This window comes from Heptranchias perlo, chromosome 2 (assembly GCF_035084215.1).
Source record: "Heptranchias perlo isolate sHepPer1 chromosome 2, sHepPer1.hap1, whole genome shotgun sequence".
Taxonomy (NCBI): domain Eukaryota; kingdom Metazoa; phylum Chordata; class Chondrichthyes; order Hexanchiformes; family Hexanchidae; genus Heptranchias; species Heptranchias perlo.
Genome location: NC_090326.1, coordinates 11,386,339 through 11,409,094, shown reverse-complemented (window position 1 = coordinate 11,409,094; position 22,756 = coordinate 11,386,339). Strand labels below are relative to the sequence as shown.

The 22,756-nt window shown below is 42.5% G+C and overlaps 1 protein-coding gene across 1 annotated transcript in view; it reads right to left on the bottom strand.

Moving 5' to 3' along the window:
• Positions 1-22,756, bottom strand: part of gmds (GDP-mannose 4,6-dehydratase) — a 726,937-nt gene that overhangs the window by 52,525 nt on the left and 651,656 nt on the right. The window lies entirely within an intron of this gene.

Sequence of the window (22,756 nt, the reverse complement as noted above, 5' to 3'; positions counted from 1 at the left end):
ATTTTGATAAAGTACCACATAATAGACTTGTTAGCAAAATTAAAGCCTATGGGATTAAAGGGACAGTGGCAGAGTGGATACAAAATTGGCTAAGGGACAGAGTAGTGGTGAACGGTTGTTTTTCAGACTGGTGGGAAGTGTACAGTGATGTTCCCCAGGGACAGGTATTAGGATCACTGCTCTTCTTGAAATATATTCATGATCTGGACTTGGGTATAAAGGGTATAATTTCAAAGTTTGCAGACGACATGAAACGCGGATATGTAGTAAACAACGTGGAGGATAGTAACGGTCTTCAGGAGGACATAGACAGACTGGTGAAATGGGCAGACACGTGGTAGATGAAATTAAGCGTATAGAAGTGTGAAGTGATACATTTTAGCAGGAAGAATGAGGAGAGCCAATATAAACTAAATGGTACAATTTTAAAGTCAGTGCAGGAACAGAGAGACCTGGGGATGTATGTACACAAATCTTTGAAGGTGGCAGGACTAGTTGAGAAGGCTGTTACTAAAGCATATGTTATCCTGGGCTTTAATAATAGGCATTAAGTACAAAAGTAAGGATTTAATGCTATTTTTTTATAAAACACTGGTTAGGCCTCAGTTGGAGTTTTGTGTTCAATTCTGGGCACCACACTTTAGGAAGGATGTCAAGGCCTTAGAGAGGGTGCAGAAGAGATTTACCAGAATGGTACCAGGGATGAGGGACTTCAGTTATGTGGAGAGACTGGAGAAGTTGAGTTGTTCTCCTTAGAACAAAGAAGGTTAAGGTAAGATTTGATAGAAGTTTTCAAAATTATGAACGGTTTTAGAATCATAGAAGGTTACAGCACAGAAGGCGGCCATTCGGCCCATCGAGTCCTTGTCGGCTCTATGCATGAGCAATCCAGCTAGTCCCACTGTCCCGCCCTATCCCCTTAGCTCTGACATTTTTTCGTTTCAAGTACTTATCCAGTTCCCTTTTGAAGGCCATGATTGAATCTGCCTCCACCACCCCCTCAGGCAGTGCATTCCAGATCCTAACCACTCGCTGTGTAAAAAGTTTTTCTTCATGTCACCTTTGGTTCTTTTGTCAATCACCGTAACTCTATGCCCTCTGGCTCTTGACCCTTCTGCCAATGGGAACAGTTTCTCTCTATCTACTCTGTTTAGACCCATCATGATTTTGAATACCTCCATCAAATCTCCTCTCAACCTTCTCTGTTCCAAGCAGAAAAATCCCAGCCTCTCCAGTCTATCCACGTAATTTAAGTCCCTCATCCCTGAAATCATTCTAGTAAATCTCCTCTGCACCCTCTCTAAGGCCTTCACATCCTTCCTAGTGCGGTGCCCAGAACTGGACACAATACTCCAGTTGTGGCCGAACCAGTGTTTTATAAAGGTTCATCATGACTTCCTTGCTTTTGTACTCTATGCTTCTATATTTATAAAGCCCAGGACCACGTATGGTTTTTTAACCACTTCTTCAGCCTGCCCTGCCACCTTCAATGATTTATGCACATACATCCCCAAATCCCTATGTTCCTCCACCTCTTTTAGAATTGTGCCCTCTAGTTTATATTGCCTCTCCTCATTTTTCCTACCGAAATGCATCACCTCGCATTTTTCTGCGCTAAACTTCATATGCCACGTGTCCGCCCATGCCACCAGAGTGTTTTTATCCTCTTGAAGTCTATCGCTATCCTCCTCACTGTTTACTACCCTTCCAAGTTTTGTGTCATCCGCAAATTTTGAAATTGTGCCCTTTACTCCCAAGTCCAAGTCATCAATATATATCAAGAAAAGCAGTGGTCCCAGCACCGGCCCCTGGGGAACACCACTGCATATCTTCCTCCAGTCTGAAAAACAACCGCTCACCATTACTCTCTGTTTCCTGTCATTTAGCCAATTCTGTATCCATGTTGCTATTGTCCCCTTTATTCCATGGGCTGCAATCTTTATAGCAAGCCTGCCATGTGGCACTTTATTAAACGCTTTTTTAAAATCCATATACACTACAGCAACTGCATTGTCCTCATCCACCCACTCTGTTACCTCATCAAAAAACTCTATCAAGTTGGTTAAACACGATTTGCCTTTAACAAATCCTTTTTTGAACAAGGTTGCAACATTTGCAATTCTCCAGTCCTCTGGCACCACCCCTGTATCTAAGGATGTCTGGAAGATTGTGACCAGTACCTCCGCAATTTCCCCCCTTACTTCCCTCAGCATCCTAGGGTGCATCCCATCCGGACCAGGTGACTTATCTATTTTAAGTACAGCTAGTCTTTCTAGTACCTCTTCTTTCTCAATTTTTGGCCCATCCAGTATCTTAACTATATCTTCCTTTACCGAGACTCTGGCAGCATCTTCTTCGTTGGTAAAGACCGATGCAAAGTACTCATTTACTATCTCAGCCATGCCAACTGCCTCTATGAGCAGATCTCCTTTATGGTCCCTAATTAGCAGCACCCCTCCTCTTATTACCCGTTTACTGTTAACATGTCTGTAGAAGACTTTTGGATTCCCTTTTATGTTGGTCGCTAGTCTATTCTCATACTCTCTCTTTGCCCCTCTTATTTCCTTTTTCACTTCCCCTCTGAACTTTCTATATTCTGCCTGGTTCTCACTTGTGTTTTCAACCTGACTCCTGTCATATGCCGCTTTTTTCCGCTTCATCTTATTCTCTATCTCCTTTGTCATCCAGGGAGCTCTGGCTTTAGTTGCCCTACCTTTCCCCCTCATAGGAATGTACCTTGTCTGTACCTGAATCATCTCCTCTTTAAAGGCCGCCCACTGTTCAATTACAGTTTTGCCTGCCAATCTTTGATTCCAATTTACCCGGGCCAGATCTGTTCTCATCCCACTGAAATTGGCCCTCCTCCAATTGAGTATTTTTACTTTAGAGTGGTCCGTGTCCTTTTCCATAGCTATTCTAAACCTTATGATACTATGATCGCTGCTCCCTAAATGCTCTCCCACTGACACTTGTTCCACTTGGCCCGTCTCATTCCCTGGAACCAAGTCCAGCAATGCCTCCTTCCTCGTTGGGCCGGAAACGTACTGGTCGAGAAAGTTATCCTGAACACATTTCAAAAATTCCTCCCCATCTTTGCCCCTTATATTATTACTAACCCAGTCTCTATTAGGATAGTTGAAATCCCCCGGTTATCACTACTCTATGGCTTTTGCACCTCTCTGTAATTTCCCTGCAAATTTGCTCCTCTATATCCTTCCCACTAGACGGTGGCCTACAGAATACTCCCAGTGGTGTAATGGCACCTCTATTATTCCTTAACTCTAGCCAAATAGATTCTGTCCTTGACCCCTTTTTGATAGAGTAAATAAGGAAAATATGTTCCAGTGGCAAAAGGGTTGGTAACCAGAGGACACAGATTTAAGGTGATTGGCAAAAGAACCAGGGGCGACATGAGGAAACATTTTTTACGCAGTGAGATATAATGATCTGGAATGCACTGCCTGAAAGGGTGGTGGAAGCAGATTCAATAGTAACTTTTAAAAGGGAATTGGATAAATACTTGAAGGGAAAAAAATGTACAGGGGTATGGGGAAAGAGCAGGGGAATGGGACTAATTGGATAGCTCTTTCAAAGATCCAGCACAGGCAGGACGGGCCGAATGGCCTCCTCCTGTGCTGTACCATACTATGAGGAGATTCAAGAGATAATGTTAAACAAGCCTTTTACTTTGATTTAATCCAGATGAAGTTCGTCAGTGCTAGGGAATAATATACCTTCCCATTTCAGGCATCAAACACTGCCAGATGTAAGGTGGAGCTCTCTTTACCCTGCCCCAAAAATTTGCCTCAATCTCAAAAGAGCATCTCCTACAACCAGGGCGTCCGAACAGCTGCCGAGAGGATCCTAAACCCAAGAACCTCAGTCCTGCTTGCGTTTATTTCTTATTTGCAGTTTTCTCCTATTTGAACTTTGTGGACTTGGAGGTTTGGAAGGTCTGTTCTTAGTCTCATTGGTGGCTAAATCCTAAATCAGAACACGACCGGCTACTGATGATTTGCGCAAATTAATAGGTACATTGATTGAAACTTTATGGAGCAGATAAATTCTGGCACACTTCCAAATTTAGGTAGGAGTGCACCAGGAGGGCGGGAATGTACTCGTCTTGCACAGGAATTTCTGTTTGGCCTTGTCAGAGACAGACGCTGAGTTCCTTTCAGGGCTGGGGACTGCCCACGTGGGAAGTTCCACATTCCCAACTCTCAGAGGGACCCAGCATAGGGTCGGAACAGTACACCAATACCCTTCAAGAAAAAAGGGGCAAGTGTTTTTATAGTGCGCCAGTCGCCGGGGGTGGGGGGGAGGGTGTCTCTGGGGCATATTTAACTTATTTCGGGGAGAGAAGGGGGGCATTCAGAAAATAACATTTTGGGATACAGTTTATGAGTAATTTGAGACATGGCATGTGGTAAGTGTCGCATGCTTGGGAGGAACAGGTGACTTTCGAACTATGGTTCCCAAAACTCTCCACCACTGGGGTTTTCCTCGTTTCATGTCTGGGTCTGTTGTAGACTAATTGATAGAGACTGATTGCCATGATTAGTCAACAACTCCATTATTATTGTATCATGTGACTACCAGGATGGTAGAAGACGAACTAGATGGACCGTGGTCTGTTTTCATCTAGCAATTCCTATGTAATTGTGTGAGGGTGGGAAAATAAGTCATTGCTGGAGATTCTCTGGCTACGGTCAGATAGATAAGAGTGGAACCAAGCAAGGGCAGACCCACTGAGCTGGACAACAGGGGAGGGGCATTGGAGGAGGATGCTGTAGTTGGCCATGTCAAAGGCAGCAGAGAAGTCGAGAGGGATGAGGAGGGATAGTGCAGCATAGTTCGAGTCTCAAAAGATGTCATCTGTGACTTTGATTAGGGCCATTTCAGGGGCAGGGCTGTGGCAAAGGCAAAAACCTGATTACAGAGATTCAAACATGGGTTTACGGGAAAGATGGACACAGATGTGGGAGATGAAAATACACTCAAGGACTCTGGAGAGGAAAGGGAGGTTGGAGATGTGGTGTTAGTTTGAAAGAACAGTGGAGTCGAGGGAGTGTTTTTTGAGGAGGGGTTGATGATGGTGGTTTTGAAATGGAGGGGGTTAGTACCTAAAGAGAGGGAGCAGTTTACATTGTCAGTTAGAAAGAAGGCCAGGAAGGGACGTTGGGTGGTCAGCAGTTTAATGGGTGTGGATCAAGGTAGTGGGAGGTGGGTCTCATAGACAAGATGAGCTTGGGGAGGGAATGAAAGGAGAAGGTTGATGGTAGAAAAAAGCCGGTTTGCTCTCTGGGATGATCCTGGAGTAGTGAGCAGTTTCGGTAGATAGTGCTTGATGTGGTCCAGCAATCTATCTAACTCAGTCTTAAAAATCTTCAATGACCCTGCCTCCACCGCTCTCTGGGGAAGGGAGTTCCACAGACTCACGACCCTCTGAGAGAAAAAAATTCTCCTCATCTCCGTCTTAAATGGGAGACCACTTATTTTTAAACTGTGGCCTCTAGTTCCAGTCTCTCCTACAAGGGGAAACATCCTCTCAACATCTACCCCTTCAAGTCCCCTCAGGATCTTATATGTTTCAATAAGATCATCTCTCATTCTTCTAAACTCCAATGTATACAGGCCCAACATGTCCAACCTTTCCTCATAAGATAAGACCCTCATCCTAGGAATCAGTCGAGTGAACCTTCTCTGAACCGCCTCCAAAGCAATTATGTCCTTTCTTAAATAAGGAGACCAAAACTACACACAGTATTCTAGATGTGGTCTCACCAATGCCCTGTACAACTGTAGCAAAACATCTCTACTTTTATATTCCATTCCCCTTGCAATAAATGACGACATTCCATTTGCTTTCCTAATCACTTGCTGTACCTGCGTACTAACTTTTTGTGATTCATGTACTGGAACACCTAGGTCCCTCTGTACCTCAGAGTTCTGCAATCTCTCTCCATTTAAATAATATACTGCTTTTCTATTCCCCCTGCCAAAGTGGACAAGTTCACATTTTCCCACATTATACTCCATCTGACAAATTTAATCTTAACCTATCTATATTCCTTTGCAGACTCCTTATGTCCTCTTCACAACTTACTTTCCTACCTACCTTTGTGTCATCAGCAAATTTAGCAACCATACATTCGGTCCCTTCATCCAAGTCATTGATATAGATTGTAAATAGTTGAGGCCCAAGCACTGATCCCTGTGGCACTCCACTCGTTACATCTTGCCAACCTGAAAATGACCCATTTATGCCTACGTTCTGTTTCCTGTTAGCTAACCAATCCTTTATCCGTGCTAATATGTTACCCCCTGCACCATGAGCTCTTATTTTGTGTAGTAGCCTTTGATGTGGCACCTTGTCAAATGCCTTCTGGAAATCCAAGTACACCACATCCACAGGATCCCCTTTATCCACGTTGCTTGTTACTTCCTCAAAGAACTCTAATAAATTAGTCAAAAACGATTTCCCTCTCACAAAGCTGTGTTGACTCTGCCCGATTGCATGGAGATTTTCTAAGTGCCCTGCTATAAACTCCTTAATAATTGATTCTAGCATTTCCCCTATCACAGATGTTAAGCTAACTGGCCTGTAGTTTCCTGCTTTCTGTCTCCCTCCTTTCTTGAATAGAGGAGTTACATTTGCTATTTTCCAATCTGATGGGATCCTTCCAGAATCTAGGGAATTTTGGAAAATTAATACCAATGCATCTACTATCTCTGCAGCCACTTCTTTTAAGACCCTAGGATGAAGTCCGTCAGGACCTGGGGACTTGTCAGCTTTTAGTTCTAATATTTTTTTCAGAACCGTTTCCCTGGTGACTGTAAATGTTTTAAGTTCCTCCCTCCCTTTCACCTCTTGATTCACAATTATTTCTGGCATGTTATTTGTATCCTCTACAGTGAAGATGGATGCAAAATATCTGTTCAATTCATCCACCATTTCCTTATTCTCCATTATTAATTTCCCAGACTCACTCTCTGGAGACCAACGTTCACTTTACTTACTCTTTTCCTTTTTAAATACCCGTAGAAACTCTTACTATCTGGTTTTATATTTCTAGCTAGCTTTCTCTTGTACTCTAATTTCTCCATCCTTATTATTCTTTTAGTCATTCTTTGCTGTTTTTCATATTCTGTCCAATCTTCTGACCTGCCACTAATCTTCGCGGAATTGTATGCTTTTTCTTTCAATTTGATACTATCTTTAACTTCCTTAGTTAGCCACGGATGGTACATCCTTCCCCTAGAGTCTTTCTTTCTCACTGGAATGTATCTTTGCTGAGTGTTATGAAATATCTCATTAGAAATGTCTGCCACTGCATCTCTACTGACCTATCCCTTAACCTACTTTTCCCAGTTCACTTTAGCCAGCTCTATCTTCAAGCCCTCATAATTGCCCTTATTTAAGTTTAAAACACTAGTCTTAGACTCACTTTTCTCTCCCTCAAACTGAATGCGAAATTCAATCATATTGTGATCACTGCTACCTAGAGGCTCCTTTACAATGAGGTCATTAATTAATCCTGTCTCATTACACATTACCAGATCTAGAATAGCCTGCTCTCTGGTTGACTCTAGAATGTGCTGCTCTAAGAAACTGTCCCGAAAGCATTCTATGAACTCATCTTCCAGGCTACCTTTGTCAATCAGATTCTTCCAATCTATATGTAGATTAAAATCACCCATGATTATCGCTGTTCCTTCCTCACAAGCCCCCATTATTTCTTCCTGTATACCCTGTCCTACAGTGTGGTTACTGTTAGGGGGCCTATAAACTACTCCCACAAGTGACTTCTTGCCTTTACTATTTCTTATCTCTACCCAAACTGATTCTACATCTTCGTCTTTAGAACTAAGGTCATTTCTCTCTATTATACTCATGTCAGCCTTAATTAACAGAGCTACCCCTCCACCTTTTCCTGGCTTCCTGTCCTTCCGAAATGTCAAGTACCCTGGAATATTCAGGTTCCAGCCTTTGTCATCTTGCAGCCATGTCTCTGTAATGGCTATCAGAGCGTACATATTTATTTCTATTTGAGCTGTCAATTCATCCATTTTGTTATGAATGCTATGCACATTCAGATAAAAAGACAGCACTAAAGGCTTTGTACTATTTTTGCAACTTCTAGCCTTATCTGCTGGCGCACTCTTAAGTTTGCATGCTCTGTCCCTTCCTGCCACTTTCTGATTATCATTTCCCTTATTGCTACCTTGTTCTCTTGCCTTCTCTTCTTTCTTTAATTTATCACATCTTCCCTTGCTTGATCCCTCGCCCCCGCTATTTAGTTTAAAGCCTTCTCTACCGACCTAGTTATAGGATTCACCAGAACACTGGCCCCACACGATTCAGGTGAAGCCCGTCCCAACAGTACAGCTCCCACTTTCCTCAGTACTGGTGCCAGTGCCCCAGGAATCGAAACCCATTTCTCCCACACCAATCTTTGAGCCACGAATTTAACTCTCTAATCTTATTTACCCTGTGTCAATTTGCTTGTGGCTCAGGTAATAATCCAGAGATTATTACATTTGAGGTTCTGCTTTTTAATTTAGCCCCTTGCTGCTCATACTCCTTAAGCAGAAACTCTTCCCTCGTCCTACCTAAGTCGTTGGTACCTACGTGGACCATGACAACTGGATCCTTCCCCTCCCACTGCAAGTTCCTCTCCAGCCCAGAGCAGATGTCCTGAACCCTGGCACTGGGCAGGCAACACAGCCTTCTGGACTCTCGTTCTCGGCTGCAGAGAACTGTGTCTATCCCCCTGACCGTACTGTCTCCTACTACCACTACATTCCCACTAACTCCCCCCGCTTGAATGGCTTCCTGTACCATGGTGCCACGGTCAGTTTGCTTGCCGACTGCGTGAAGGAGAATAAGGTACCACAGGGGTAGGGAAGAGAGACCAAGATGTGATTTGGTGATAAGAGCCACACTAGCCTCATGATAATTTGGGTGGGACAGATGGCGGCAAGTAAAGTCAGAGTGGGGAATCTTCAGTAAGGGGCAAGGTGTTGCCACCTGTGAGGATGGCAGGATTCTTGTTTGTGAGAGAACAGACATTTCAGAGAGAAATGCAGGGGGGCAGTGATTCTTGAACCACTGTCAAGAGTCCAAGGGGACAGTGGTGGGTGGGTGAATGGGCGGGAAGGAGATTAGCGAAACTAGCTCCCAGTAGGTGCGCTGGGTGGGAAGGTCAGTGAATTAGGAAGATAGGGCAGTTGGGGTTGCTGCTTGTAAGGAGGCAGTGTCAGGTGCCTTGATGGGCTCTTTGCAGAGAGAAGCTGTGGGCTTATCCAAGGGAGATTCAAGCCTGGAATGGCAACAGGAAGGTTTGAAGAGTAGTGATGGGCGGGGGCAGGGATTAGCGGGGGCAAAATACTTGAGAAAGGACAAATGAAAGATGGCATGATTAGGTGATAGGAAGGAGGGGAGACAGGAGAGGGGTCAAGAGAAGGAAAAAATGGGAGAAAGAAGTAACGGGCTGGGGTCCACAGCTCATCTGCAAGTTTGGGCTGGATTTGAGTTCCAGGAGGTAGGGGAACAGTGTACCTCACTGCACCAGTTTGTCTGGTAATGGGCATGGTTAACCGACAAGTGATTATTATCCTTATGAAGGAGAATGATCATTGAACATAAAACAACAATAATTAGACAGTCACCAAGATTTTCATTGTCACCATTGGGCAGAAACGGGGCAGTAGTGCCCCAAAAATGGTAGAGAAAAGTTTACTGCCCCTTTTCTGATCTGGCCAACGCCATCTTCAGAAGGTCCTACTGCTGGGCGGCCGGAGCACTCGCCTGATTCAGTCGGTAGGCCCTTTTACAATGCAAATCGGGGTCCTCTGACCTCCATAGGATCCCGATTGCTCTTTTGGGTCACAACTGGACGGATCGTGTGCCATTCACAATCGTCCAGTTTCACCTGGTGGTCCTACCAAAAGGGAGCCGAAAAGTTATGCAGCGAGGACGTTCTATATGCAAGTTTTTCAACACACACAGACACAAAAGTAAGGGGTGGATCTCCCGCCTATTCGTAGTGAATGGGTGAGAAATCTAGCCCATTTAAATTGACATATGCACACAGATTCAGAGAGAGAGGGAGCAAGGGAGAGGAGGGAAAGAGAGGGAGATCTTGGTGGCCAGATCTTGGTGGAAAAACAACGCCATTTTAACAATGCGCGCCGTTATTAAGGTGCAAATCGGCCAGCAAGTTCAAGAGATATGCTGTGAGTTGCAAATCTCCAGATCTTGCTGGTCGATTTACGATACTCCGCCTAGTAAGTGGAAAGGATTCATCACTTATACATACGTGTAATAGAGGTATTTTGTGTATGGATATTATCTCTTTTATTGTGACAGGATAACACACACACTGTAGTGTTTCACACACAGTAACATGATGGGGGACTGAGATGGACACCACAAGAACAAACTCACTCAGTTTATTGACAGCACCGTAAGTCCACGATGAAACATTTACCAAAGTGGTTTCACCCTAGATGACTTAGCTTGTAAATAACATATAGATTAATGACATGTGTCATCTATACGAAACTAGATGTGGTGGAGATATATTGCATATTGTATTTAATACTCATATTGATAGGAAAGATAGGTTAATAAATGACTACACTACAATTACAGTGTTAAGATAAGAATGACTCCTCATACATTAAATAGAAAATGCTGGAGAAGATCTGCATCAGAAGGTCACTGTCCCGAAATGTTAACCCTGTTTCTCTCTTCACAGCTGCTGCCCGACCTGCCAGCATTTCCTATTTTTATTTTAGATTTCCAGCATCCACAGTATTTTGCTTTCGTACGTTAATCCAGTTCAACATACACCAACCACCCACCTGACAGAATTTTTTACATGTAAACAGCCATGCAAGTTTACTGACTGTCCCCCGCCTCTAATTTGTCAGTTCACTTTATCAATGGGATAAAATGCTTACTTTAGCTAAAAACGTTACTTCATGTCAGAGTTCTCAGGAAATTTGAGCCAGAGGAAAAGCACAGTATTCATTCATGCAGGTCACATTTCCAGTCATAGTCTCCTTATGCTGACTGAAGCACTAAATGGTGGAATTTGGAGATAATTTCAATCCGTTACTGGCTAACCTCTTCTTGTTGTCAAGAGTGTTTGGATTAATGAATATAATTAATCAGTGGAGTGCCAAAATCTCATACAGGGTTCAGGTTCTACAGAACACATGCAGATTGCTTATGCGCCATGGAATGGATTCCTGCAGCTCTAAAGAATGATTTGGGATTTTTTTTTTAAATATAAAGAAATGTTTAGTTCTAACACTATATCAAACAGTGCAATCTCTTGATACATTTATTAAAAGAGAGAAATAACTCTAACAATTCCACCAAAATGGTGTGTTCCTGCTAAAGCATGGTACAATGTACAACTGTCATTATAGTGCTGTATGTGGAACAAGTTCGATTGGGGCCAGAAAATAGTGAGTCTTTATGACAGACACAGTCTCTTTTGATATAGATTGACCTCAAGGTGTTGCTTGTACCTGCATTGTTTGCAAGGAGTGTTTAAGTTCTTAGTACATTATGAAAACTACTGTTTTTCAGTGGTAATGGCTAAAGAACTCTTTTATAACCCTGGTGTCAAAGTTGCATCAAATGTAACTGTATATTTATTTTGGTGATGGTTCTAACAATGTTATTTGAATCAAATAACATCTTTGATTTATGTAAATTTATATATTTGTGTTTTGTAAAAGGTCAAGTGAAGCGCCTCAGGGGCCTTTAGTAATAACTCAATGGCCCGCAAATTGCTCTGTGCGGTGAACCAGCAGTGCTTGTCATTCATTAGATTTAAATTCACCCACTATGTTACCGCGTTCTTCTTGGTGGCAACTTCCTTGAACTGTGAGTTCAAATAACATCAGCGTTCTTTCCCGGGCTGAGAGGTGAAAGGATCGCTAAGGCCCCTCAACCAATCAGCTTGAAGCAAGCTACGCTGTGAGAACCAGGAAGTGCAGTTCACAGACAAACACCTCTAACTAAAAACCTGGATGCGCCCAATAAGGTATTACAAAATGACATAGGGAAAGCAAAATAAAGAGAGGATGAGAGTAAAAGACTGAGATAAAAGAGACAGAAGGAAAAATTTTAAAAATAATTTTTTAATTAAAAAAAATTTCTTTTCAATGTCCAAAAACTATTAAAATCAGATGTAACGAGACTCCACATTTTTAAAAGTTAATTTCCAGTGCCAGAGAGGTTGTTTGGCAGTCATTAAGACTTACCGTGCTGTTAAAACTTAGTTTAGACTTTAAAAACTGAGCATATCTGTTTTGTGGCGAGATTAGTTAGTTTCCAGCTGGGCAGAAGAGCAAGTTGGCGCTGGTCCGTTGATTCCATTGATTGCAGCTGGCGATATCCCCTCAAGGCGAAGCTGTCAGATCGCCGGCAAACCAGGAAGAGCAAGTTCCAGATTTCCGCATTTGACTGCGCATGTGTCATTGCCAGAACTTGCTCTTCGATTTTGCCATTTATAACGGTGAGCGCCGTTATTTTGAAAGCAATTTCTGGCCCAATACAAACAATTCTGCTCTGAGTCAGTCTAATATTCCTCGTCTTCCTCATGAAGAATGCTCTGTTTCAGCTCAGTGCCCCTCTAGATGGTGGTGCATGCAACTTGGGACATTCTACAGAATTTGAGAAAGCTGGCAAATGTTCACCATAATGCTTGTAGTACCTATTGACACATCCTTCCTACAGTTGACTCTTATGCAAATAGAGTCAGCTGTTTACATTTATGTGGACAGATCCAATGTTGGATTTAAAAATCTGAAAATTGGAATTCAGTGTCTAATTTTCAAGAGTCCACTACTGAATTTAAGGATTCAAAATAATAGATAATGTTCCCGTAGCAATGATATTCTGCATAATATGATAGATAAATGCGCGAGCGATATCCAGCAGCAGAAGATCTGCACTTTTATATCTACATCAGAGACAAAGGGGTCAAGCCTATCGCCTGGCCGATGTAGGTCACCAGAGACCTGCGCCATTTTCATGGTCGGGGCTCTGTAAAATAAAATTGGCGAGCTGCCAGCACTAAATGAGCGCTGCCAAGCAGCTTGCTGATCGGCAGAAAACCGAGGGATATGGAGGTCCTGCTGAATTTAAGTGGACATTAGGAGGTACATGAACCAGGGCTTCCAATTTTCCCTCCCCTTTTACTCTGATTCACACCTCCCCACAGCAGCATGTTGAGATTAAGAACTCGCTGTATGGGGATTCACATGCATGTGCCAATATCTACCTTACAGTTGCACTACCATGCAGTCCACGTGGTTGCATGATTAGCTATTAACTCTTAAGGAACAACTGATGAATTTACTCATTCTACTGCACTATTACACTGGGGACAACAACAACAACTTGCATTTATATAGCACCTTTGACATAGTAAAACATCCCAAGGTGCTTCACAGGAGCGTTATCAGACAAAAAAAAACACATAAGGAGATATTAGGCCAGGTGACCAAAAGCTTGGTCAAAAAGGTGGGTTATAAGGAGCGTCTTAAAGGAGGAGAGAGAGGTAGAGAGGCGGAGAGGTTTAAGGAGGGAATTCAAGAGCTTCGGGCCGAGGCAGCTGAAGGGATGGCTGACAATGGTGGGACGAAGGAATCTGCACGAATGAGCATGCTTGTTTGTTGCCAATCACGTATTTTGATGAGTAAAAACTCATCAGAGACTGACTGGTCACACTTTTGATGCATCTACTTCTTGATGTTATTATAATGGATTTTAGAGCTATTTTCATTTGCCAAATATAGCCAATTTATTCTTTACGGTTGGTCTCACCTAAAAAAATAAGTGATGGGATACAGGTTGGGACAAGACTTTAAAATTACTTTTAAAGGTGGAAAAGCTGGAATAGTTAAAAAAAAATAAAGTTAAAAAGTCACATTTAAAGAAATAGAGAAAGAATGGCAAAGGACAAGGCAGCAAGCTGAATTTTAAAATTATCTTTAATTAAAATTGTTTTCATCATTTAAGTTTACCATTACAGCAGATAAGCTACTCCTGACATTTGAGTAACATTATTACTGTAGATTAGTGTTTTTTCAGTGTCTATACATGAGCTGGAGAGCATCCTGTTTAGGAAGATAGTCATTTCCATAAAGCTGCCAAAAGTCTTTGGGAGTAATAGCTCTCTACCAGAGTGGAAGGAAATTGAACCCTTCAGAAAAAAACAAATGACCTCTGAGAAATAATCATCTCATATTTAGTTATATTCAAAGTTATAGATGAACATAGCTTAGAAAACTTCATTCTCATTTTGTAAGTTGGAAATACAGCAGAATCTTTCGGAGTAGAATAGGTCAGAAGACAAGAATGTAACATACATACAGCTCTGTATATTAAGGAATGTCGCTGGTATCATAGGAGTTTCTTAACATGCCAGGGACAAGACAACTGTTCCCTTTATGCACTCCTTAAACTAACAGAATTTTTTAAAAAAACGTACGAGGAAAGAACCTGCACACCTTGCAAATATTCATTTTAAAGGAATGAGTTGACATGTCTACACTGAGGAAGTTGGGAATCAATTGGGACTTTGGAAACTTTTACAGAAAGGAAAAAAAAAATGGCATAATCGTGTTGTGCTAGGTTCTTATGCCAATAACTTTCCCTCCTGAACAAAAAGAGATTTCTGAAAATACCAAAACACATACAATTTGGCACAATTAGAAGGGATAAAAATACAGTGTAGAATGTTGCCTGAACCTGTCTGGCTTAATGACAGCGGCTCGCTGACTATAAAAAGCTTTTCAGATTGACTTTACCTAACAAGCTTTGCAACAGAACAAAAGCTGTACTGTAATCTCTTCCAGGGGTTATCCTTATCCTATGTTCAGTTTTGCTTTGTTCAGGGATTAAACGGTGTTTAAGCGGTTTTAGCTGTAAACAGTGGGAATGTGTCAAGTAATAGCAGAGGCTCAGGTGAGTGATTACAGAGTTCAGACTGTGGGCTGTGGCACCTACGACAGTGTAATAATCCCTCAATGCTGCATTAAAGTGTCAGCCTAGATTATGTGCTCACCTACCACTCCTACTCAATATCTCATCATAAGGAGACTTCCTCTGTTTGCTATTTGTAACAGAACCACAAATGTTCTTTATACTCTACATATTTAAGATTTCATTACAAACCTTAAATGCAGATATAAAGAGCAGTTCACCACGATTCTCCTTTTACATGGTCACAACTACCCTCCACCACCTGACTTAACTCATTGCTAACCAAAAGTATTTTTGGCATCATTCCCATTATCACCCCTGTCCCAGGGAGAATCATGCAGTATTCATTCTGAGCAAATTCAGATTGCATCCAGTTTCACGGCTCTGGTAGCGCATTCTGAATTGAAATGCAAGTTTCTTTTTAGAATGAAAAGGTACATTTTAGGTGTCAGCCGTGGCTCAGGTGTAGACTTGTCTTCTTGAATAAACAAGGCCTACAGTACAGGAAGCTTACCAGAAATGAAAAGAAAAAAAAAATTAAACTGACAAAATGATTTCACATTAGAAACCAATTTTGTGTTGAATGCTATGAGCTTCTAATTTTGGTATGAACCTCTTGCTCTGCTCCCTTTCAAAACTGACTATTTGAGCTCCATGTTGGTAACATGGGGTCATAGGACTTGGATCATCTCCTCGGCACCCATAATTGTCCACATTTTAGCTGATGTTAGCATTGAGTAGGATGCCAGATACTTCTTCCCATGGAGGAGGGATAAAAAGTAAAATCGTCATGGCTGCTGCTGCACACTTACTTGTGGATGATTACACAGCAGCATTTGGTAGGAAGAACGAGGAGAGGCAATATAAACTAGAGGGCACAATTCTAAAAGGGGTACAGGAACAGAGAGATCTGGGGGTATATGTGCACAAATCGTCGAAGGTGGCAGGGCAGGTTGAGAAAGCGGTTAAAAAAGCATACGGGATCCTGGGCTTTATAAATAGAGGCATAGAGTGCAAAAGTATGGAAGTCATGATGAACCTTTATAAAACACAGGTTCGGCCACAACTGGAGTATTGTGTCCAGTTCTGGGCACCGCACTTCAGGAAAGATGTGACGGCCTTAGAAAGGGTGCAGAAGAGATGTACTAGAATCATTCCAGGGATGAGGGACTTTAGACTTTAGTTGCGTGGATAGACTGGAGAAGCTGGGGTTGTTCTCCTTGGAGCACAGACAGTTATGAGGAGATTTGATAGAGTTATTCAAAATCATGATGGGTCCAGACAGAGTAGATAGAGTGAAACTGTTCCCATTGGCGGAAGGGTCAAGGACCAGAGGACATAGGTTTAAGGTGACTGGCAAAAGAACCAAAGGTGAAATGAGGAAAAACCTTTTTACACAGCGAGTGGTTAGGATCTGGAATGCACTGCCCGAGGGGGTGGTGGAGGCAGATTCAATCATGGCCTTCAAAAGGTAACTTGATAAGTACTTGAAAGGAAAAAATTTGCAGGGCTATGGGGAGAGGGCGGGGCAGTGGGACTAGCTGGATTGCTCTTGCATACAATCAGCACGGATTCGATGGGCCAAATGGCCTCCTTCCGTGCTGTAACCTTTCTATGTTGAGAAAAGGCATGGGATTATCTGTTACTCACCCTCTTCACTGAAGAATGGTATGTAGCATAGATGAGAAAATAAATTGGGAGGTTTTAGTTTGTTAAATTTCTTACATTCTGTATTTTTTGTTGATAACTATAGTTATTTCTAGCAATTCTTGTTTTGCAGGGGGAGCAATTTACATAATCATCTCTGTTGCATCATAAAATAAACCCCAACAACCACCTCTTAACTACCCCCCCACCCCAACAACCTTTCAACAGCGTGCATCACTGAAAACATAAACTTTACTGTTTCAATTAATCGGGCAATTCCAGCGCCGATTAACTGCAGTAAATATGAAAAATTCCACCCTCCTGACCAAACATGGCTTTTTCCTGCCCGTGCTCTCGTGATTATGGCAAAATGACCCTACTGGACATCCCAACTATTCACCAGGTAATCTCTAAACTTGGCCAAAAATAAGCAGAAATGATAAATACAATCCACTAATAAAAACAACCAACTATGGACTGCCTCTCATTCAGTATAAGAAATCTCTTATTAAACAGTAGCTGCACTGTCTGTCTGTGAGGTCACTAAAGTTGTGCCATGTGCCAGATTTATTATTGCAATTACACACTGCATTCTGAAAATGCAACATTGGCCAGACATATTTGTGGCTGTAAAACAGTATTATTACATTCCCAAGTATGGAAACCCCTTAAACCAACTGCACTGCTTAAGTGAGTGCCGATTGGATCTAAACAGTAAGTGAAGGCACAAGATTGAGAAGCACAATCCTTTTAAACAATTTATAGACTTGGAAACAAAAACGATAACACTGCAACACAACCACAAGTATGTCTGGACAACACTGGATTTTTTAAAAACTTGAATTCTAATTGCAGTAGTACTGTACTTTTAACAGACGATGCATCCTCAGTTTCTGCCAAAGGTACTGGAACTGTCCTGTCATACATCAGCATCAGTTTTTCTTGTGAATAGATTAAAAACATGACCACTGCAAAAAGAGATGAAAAATCCACAGCAGAACAACTGGAATCAATATAAAACTTAATTAAACAAGCAAACGGAGGAGAGGGGGAAGAATCATTTATTAGACTTCTAGATATTGAAAAGATTGGAAATGTACATTAATAGGCCAGTGATATGACACAGTTTGTCAATATAAAGTGGTTTCAGCTTCGCACCAAAAGAAATTGTGTCATGTATTTTGGGTATTTATACGGGAGATTTGAGACCCCCTCTAGGAGGTACTTTCACACGACTTCAAGCTCTACTGAATGGCCTCCTTCTGTGCTGTATCATTCTATGATTCAACTTTGCACTGGTTGCATATAGCCAGTGGAAGCTCTTAACTTTTTAACATTCGAGGAGCACTGACATTCAGATGCTGCAATGCGCAGAGCTCCATTGTTCTTGAGCCGAGTGACATGGGAGCCAGCAGAATAAATCACATCTATCATCCCTGTATAAAAGCATACATAACAACACTCTTTGTTAGTTTGCTGTTGGTGGACCCTGCATGAATGATAAACCCAGATTATAATCTGGGTCTTTAGTTTTGGCTGACCATCTACAAATTCCTACAGGTAGAAACTTTGCGTGGGCTTGACCTCAAACTTTCCATTTACTTCTACATTTCATCTATTTTACACAGCCTTATAGTTCCTGAATTGTTGTTCAAAATGTAATCTAGTCCCTGTATTCAGCATTTCATTGTGTTTGAGAAACGTAGTAGCGGCTGGTACGATGCTGTTGTGGTGCAGAACACTTTTGGACCCAGACGGAGTCTCTTGTTCCTTAGTGAACTCTATCAAATTGTAATTGTGTACCCTGACATACTGTACAGTGAGCAGCAGCACAAAACAAAAGAAATACAGGGGCTGTTGCCACCTCCAATTTTCACCCACTCTATTTTTCTCTCTCGTACACACACATCATTGGTAGGGAATTCAACACAAATCAAAGAGTTTTTGATTGTTAGTAAAAGAATAATTAAAGGTAACAATAGATTTTTATGTGTTGCACCAAATAATTAACTGTTTCAATTAACCTCTTTCAATCAATCAATGGGGACTTTTCATAGTATCATAGTATGGTACAGCAGAGAAGGAGGGAAGGAGGCCATTCGGCCCATTGTGCCCGTGCCGGCTTCTTGAAAGAGCTGTCTATTTAGTCCCACTCCCCTGCTTTTTTCCCCACAGCCCTGTAAATTATTTCCCTTCAAGTATTTATCCAATTCCCTTTTGAAAGTTACTATTGAATCTGCTTCCACCACACTTTCAGGCAGTGCATTCCAGATCATAACTCGCTGGGTAAAAAAATGTTTCCTCATGTCGCCTCTGGCTCTTTTGCCAATCACCGTAAATCTGTGTCCTCTGGTTACCGACCCTTCTGCCACTGGAAACAGTTTCTCCTTATTAACTCTATCAAAACCATTCATGATTTTGAACACCTCTATCAAATCTCCCCTTAATTTTCTCTGTTCTAAGGAGAACAACCCCAGCTTCTCCAGTCTTTCCACATAACTTAAATCCCTCATCCCTGGTACCATTCTAGTAAACCTCTTCTGCACCCTCTCTAAGGCCTTGACATCCTTCCTAAAGTGCGGTGCCCAGAATTGAACATAATAATCCAGCTGAGGCCTAACCAGTGTTTTATAAAGGTTTAGCATAACTTCCCTGCTTTTGTACTCTGTGCCTCTATTCATAAAACACGTCAGACAAGCAGTCTGACAACACAGAGGCAGTGGAGGGGTTGAGATAGATAGGGTGTTGTCAGCCTACGTGTTATTTCAGAACAATATCACATTGCATAATATGTACAGATATTTGGGCTAAAACTATCAGTGATCTCTCTGTTAAATGAACAGAGAAACATCATAACTACTAATTTCTAAAGAGATTGATGACAGTAGAGGGTGTTGTCGCATATGTTTGATCTACTCCAATCAGGTTTCCGTCCCTGCTACAGCCTTAATCAAACTCACAAATGACATCCTCTGTGACTGTGACCGTGGTAAACTATCCCTCCTCATCTTTCTCGACCCCTCTACAGCCTTTGACACGGTTGACCACACCACCCTCCTCCAACGCCTCTCCTCCATCGTCCAGCTGAGTGGCATTGCTCTCGCTTGGTTTAACCCTTACCTTTCCACCTGTAGCCAGAAAATCTCCTGAAATGGCTTCTCTTCCTGCCCCTGCACCATTACCTCTGGAGCCTCCTGAGGATCTATCCGTGACCCCTTCCTATTTCCCATCTACATGCTGCCCCTCGGCGACATCATCCGAAGGCATGACCTCAGGTTCCACACTTATGCTGACAATACCCAACTCTACCTCTCTCGACCCCTCCAGTGCCTCTGTGTTGTCACACTGCTTGTCTGACATCCAATCCTGGATTAATTTCCTCCAATTAAACATTGAGAAAATCGAAGCCATTATCTTCGGCCCCTGCCACAAACTCCATTCCGACAAACCACCGATTTATCCCCCTACCTGGCCACTGTCTCAGGCTGACACAGACTGTTCGTAACCTTGGCATCCTATTGACCCTGAGCTGAGTTTCCAACCCCATAACCTCTCCATCACCAGGCACCTCCTACTTGCACCTCCATAACTTCATCCATCTTCGCTCCTGCCTCAGCTCATCTGTTGCTGAAACCCTCATCCATGCCTTTGTTACCTTCAGACTCAACTATTCCAATGCTGTCTTGGCCGGGTTCCCATCTCCCACCCTCTGTAAACCTGAGTTCCTCCAAAACTCTGCTAGTACAGCGCTTTTAATGGCAATTGATAGGTACTAAGATCCAGTGAAAATCAGGTCTTGTGTAACAAGATCTAGCAGTTTTACCTTCACCTGATCATTGGCTGTGAGAGGCCCTGGATGTGAAATCCAGTGACCAAACATCAATATGAAACCAGCTTTTAAAGACACTCTAAGTGGCCCAAAATGGCTTTGCAGATGGTAGCCAGCGTGAAGCTAAAGACATATGAGACCACTTCCTCATCACAATCTCAAAGCAGATGACAAATACTGAACTCATGCTGATTTGGCCGCAGTTATACTGCACTATAACTGCTCTGATACTCGAGCTATTGCCACCTCCGACCCGCCATGTTCTGGCACTGCAATTGCAACATTCCTTTTCTAATGATTCAGTTCAACTTCAAAAGCACCATTTATATCACTCACCAGGTTCCATTCAAGTTTCTTAGCACATTGGTTTATCGATCTATTGTGCTACAGAGGACATGGATTGGCACCAACGATTTCTTTACAAGAATATTTTTGCTATCAGTTAACAGTCACTGGCGGAACCTAGGTGTTCCTCTGGTGGTGGGGGAGGGGTGGTGGGGGGGGGCGGGGGGTGAGAAGTTGTGGCAGAGGGAAAACAAAGCAGAAAAAGCAGGTGAGTTGCTTGGATCATATCTACCAGCCTCCCAGCAGCTAGTTACATATGTCTATATTGAACTATCATTTGCACAATAGGTTTATGCCCTGTAGCATAAATTTGGTATGAAAAGCATAGTAAAGAGTAGCTGTCACAGTTCTGTACAACATGTCAAGCTGAGAACATTCCTCAAGATCTAATCAAGTCATAAGATCATGATTCACATTGAAATACCCTATACCTACTTACTGGCACCACTTCAACCCCTCAGGCCAGTAGGCTGACTCTAGTAAATAGCTGTAAAGTATATGCAGCCAAGTGAAACAGAGTGTGCACATACTGGGTGCCCCAGTTGCCTCCAGAATACAGAGACCCTAAGCTCATATGCATAATGTAACATGCATGACTACAGATTGCAGAGGGCCTCTAAATTTAAGGAAACCAGAGCTCTTTTGTATGCAGGAGTACAACCTGGCTGACATGATGGATGAACAAATATGGGCTGAATAGTCTTTCTTATCTGTAGTAATCTTATTATTGAGTGAAGCAGCATGGTTCAGTGAACCTCACTTACGCTGGCCAGGTAAATACAACAATGGCATTGGAGTAACCTTAGCCACTCTAATGTTTGGGAACAAGTCACCTGTTGGCTTTCTTGGCTGAGGGGCAGCAGGTTGATGTACACTGCAGAGACCTAAAAGTGAGTACCACTAAATTATAATCATATTGGGGCAGTTCCCCACAGGCAAAGAACCCAGACTGACAGTGCAGTGCTGAGTTTAGATTCTTGCATTGGGAGTGCGAGCACTGAGGCTGGCAACTGATGTCAGGTGTCGCTTACAATAACAACTAATGTTTTCATTTCTATCGAAAGTTCAAAGCCTGGCAGAATGCACTTGGCTCTCTCCCTAATGTTACTGTTCCATCCTGAATATAGAGCATGTCCTGGCTCTCTCCTCTTGGAGTTGGTCACTGCCTGACACTTGTGTAGTGCAAATGTTATCAGCCCAAACCTGGATGTTGTCCAGGTCTTGCTGCATGCGGGCATGGACTGCTTAGTTATGAGGAATTGTGAATGAAGATGAACATTTGTGCGATCAACAGCGAAAAGCCCCACTCTGACCTTATGACGGAGGGAAGGTCATTGATTAAGCAGCTGAAGGTAGTTGGGCCTAGGATGCTGCCCTGAGGAAATTATGAAGCAATCTCCTGGGAATGAGATGATTGGCTTCCAACAACCACAACTATCTTCCTTTGTGCGAGGTATGGCTCCAGCCACTGGAGAGTTTTTCTCCTAATCCCCATTGACTTCAGTTTTACTAGGGCTCTGAGGTGCCACACTCGGTCAAATGCTGCCTTGATGTTAAGGACAGTCATTCTCACCTCACCTTTGGAATTCAGCTCTTGCGTCTATGTTTGGACCAACACTATAATGAGGTTTGGAGCTGAGTGGTTGTGGTGGAACATAAACTGAGCATCAGTGTGCAGGCAAGTGGCGCTTGATAGCACTGTTGATCAATCCTTCCATCAGTTTGCTGATGACTGGGAGTAGGTTGTTGGGAAGATAGTTGACCAGATTGGATTTGTCCAGCTTTTTGTGGACTTGATACAAAAAAGTATAAATATGGCTCAAGTTACCCAGTCAGCAATCTCTTGTGGAATTCAACTCAGAAAAGTAAATTGATCAATGCAAAATTTTGATGAAATGATCTCAAAGAATTAACAGAACCAT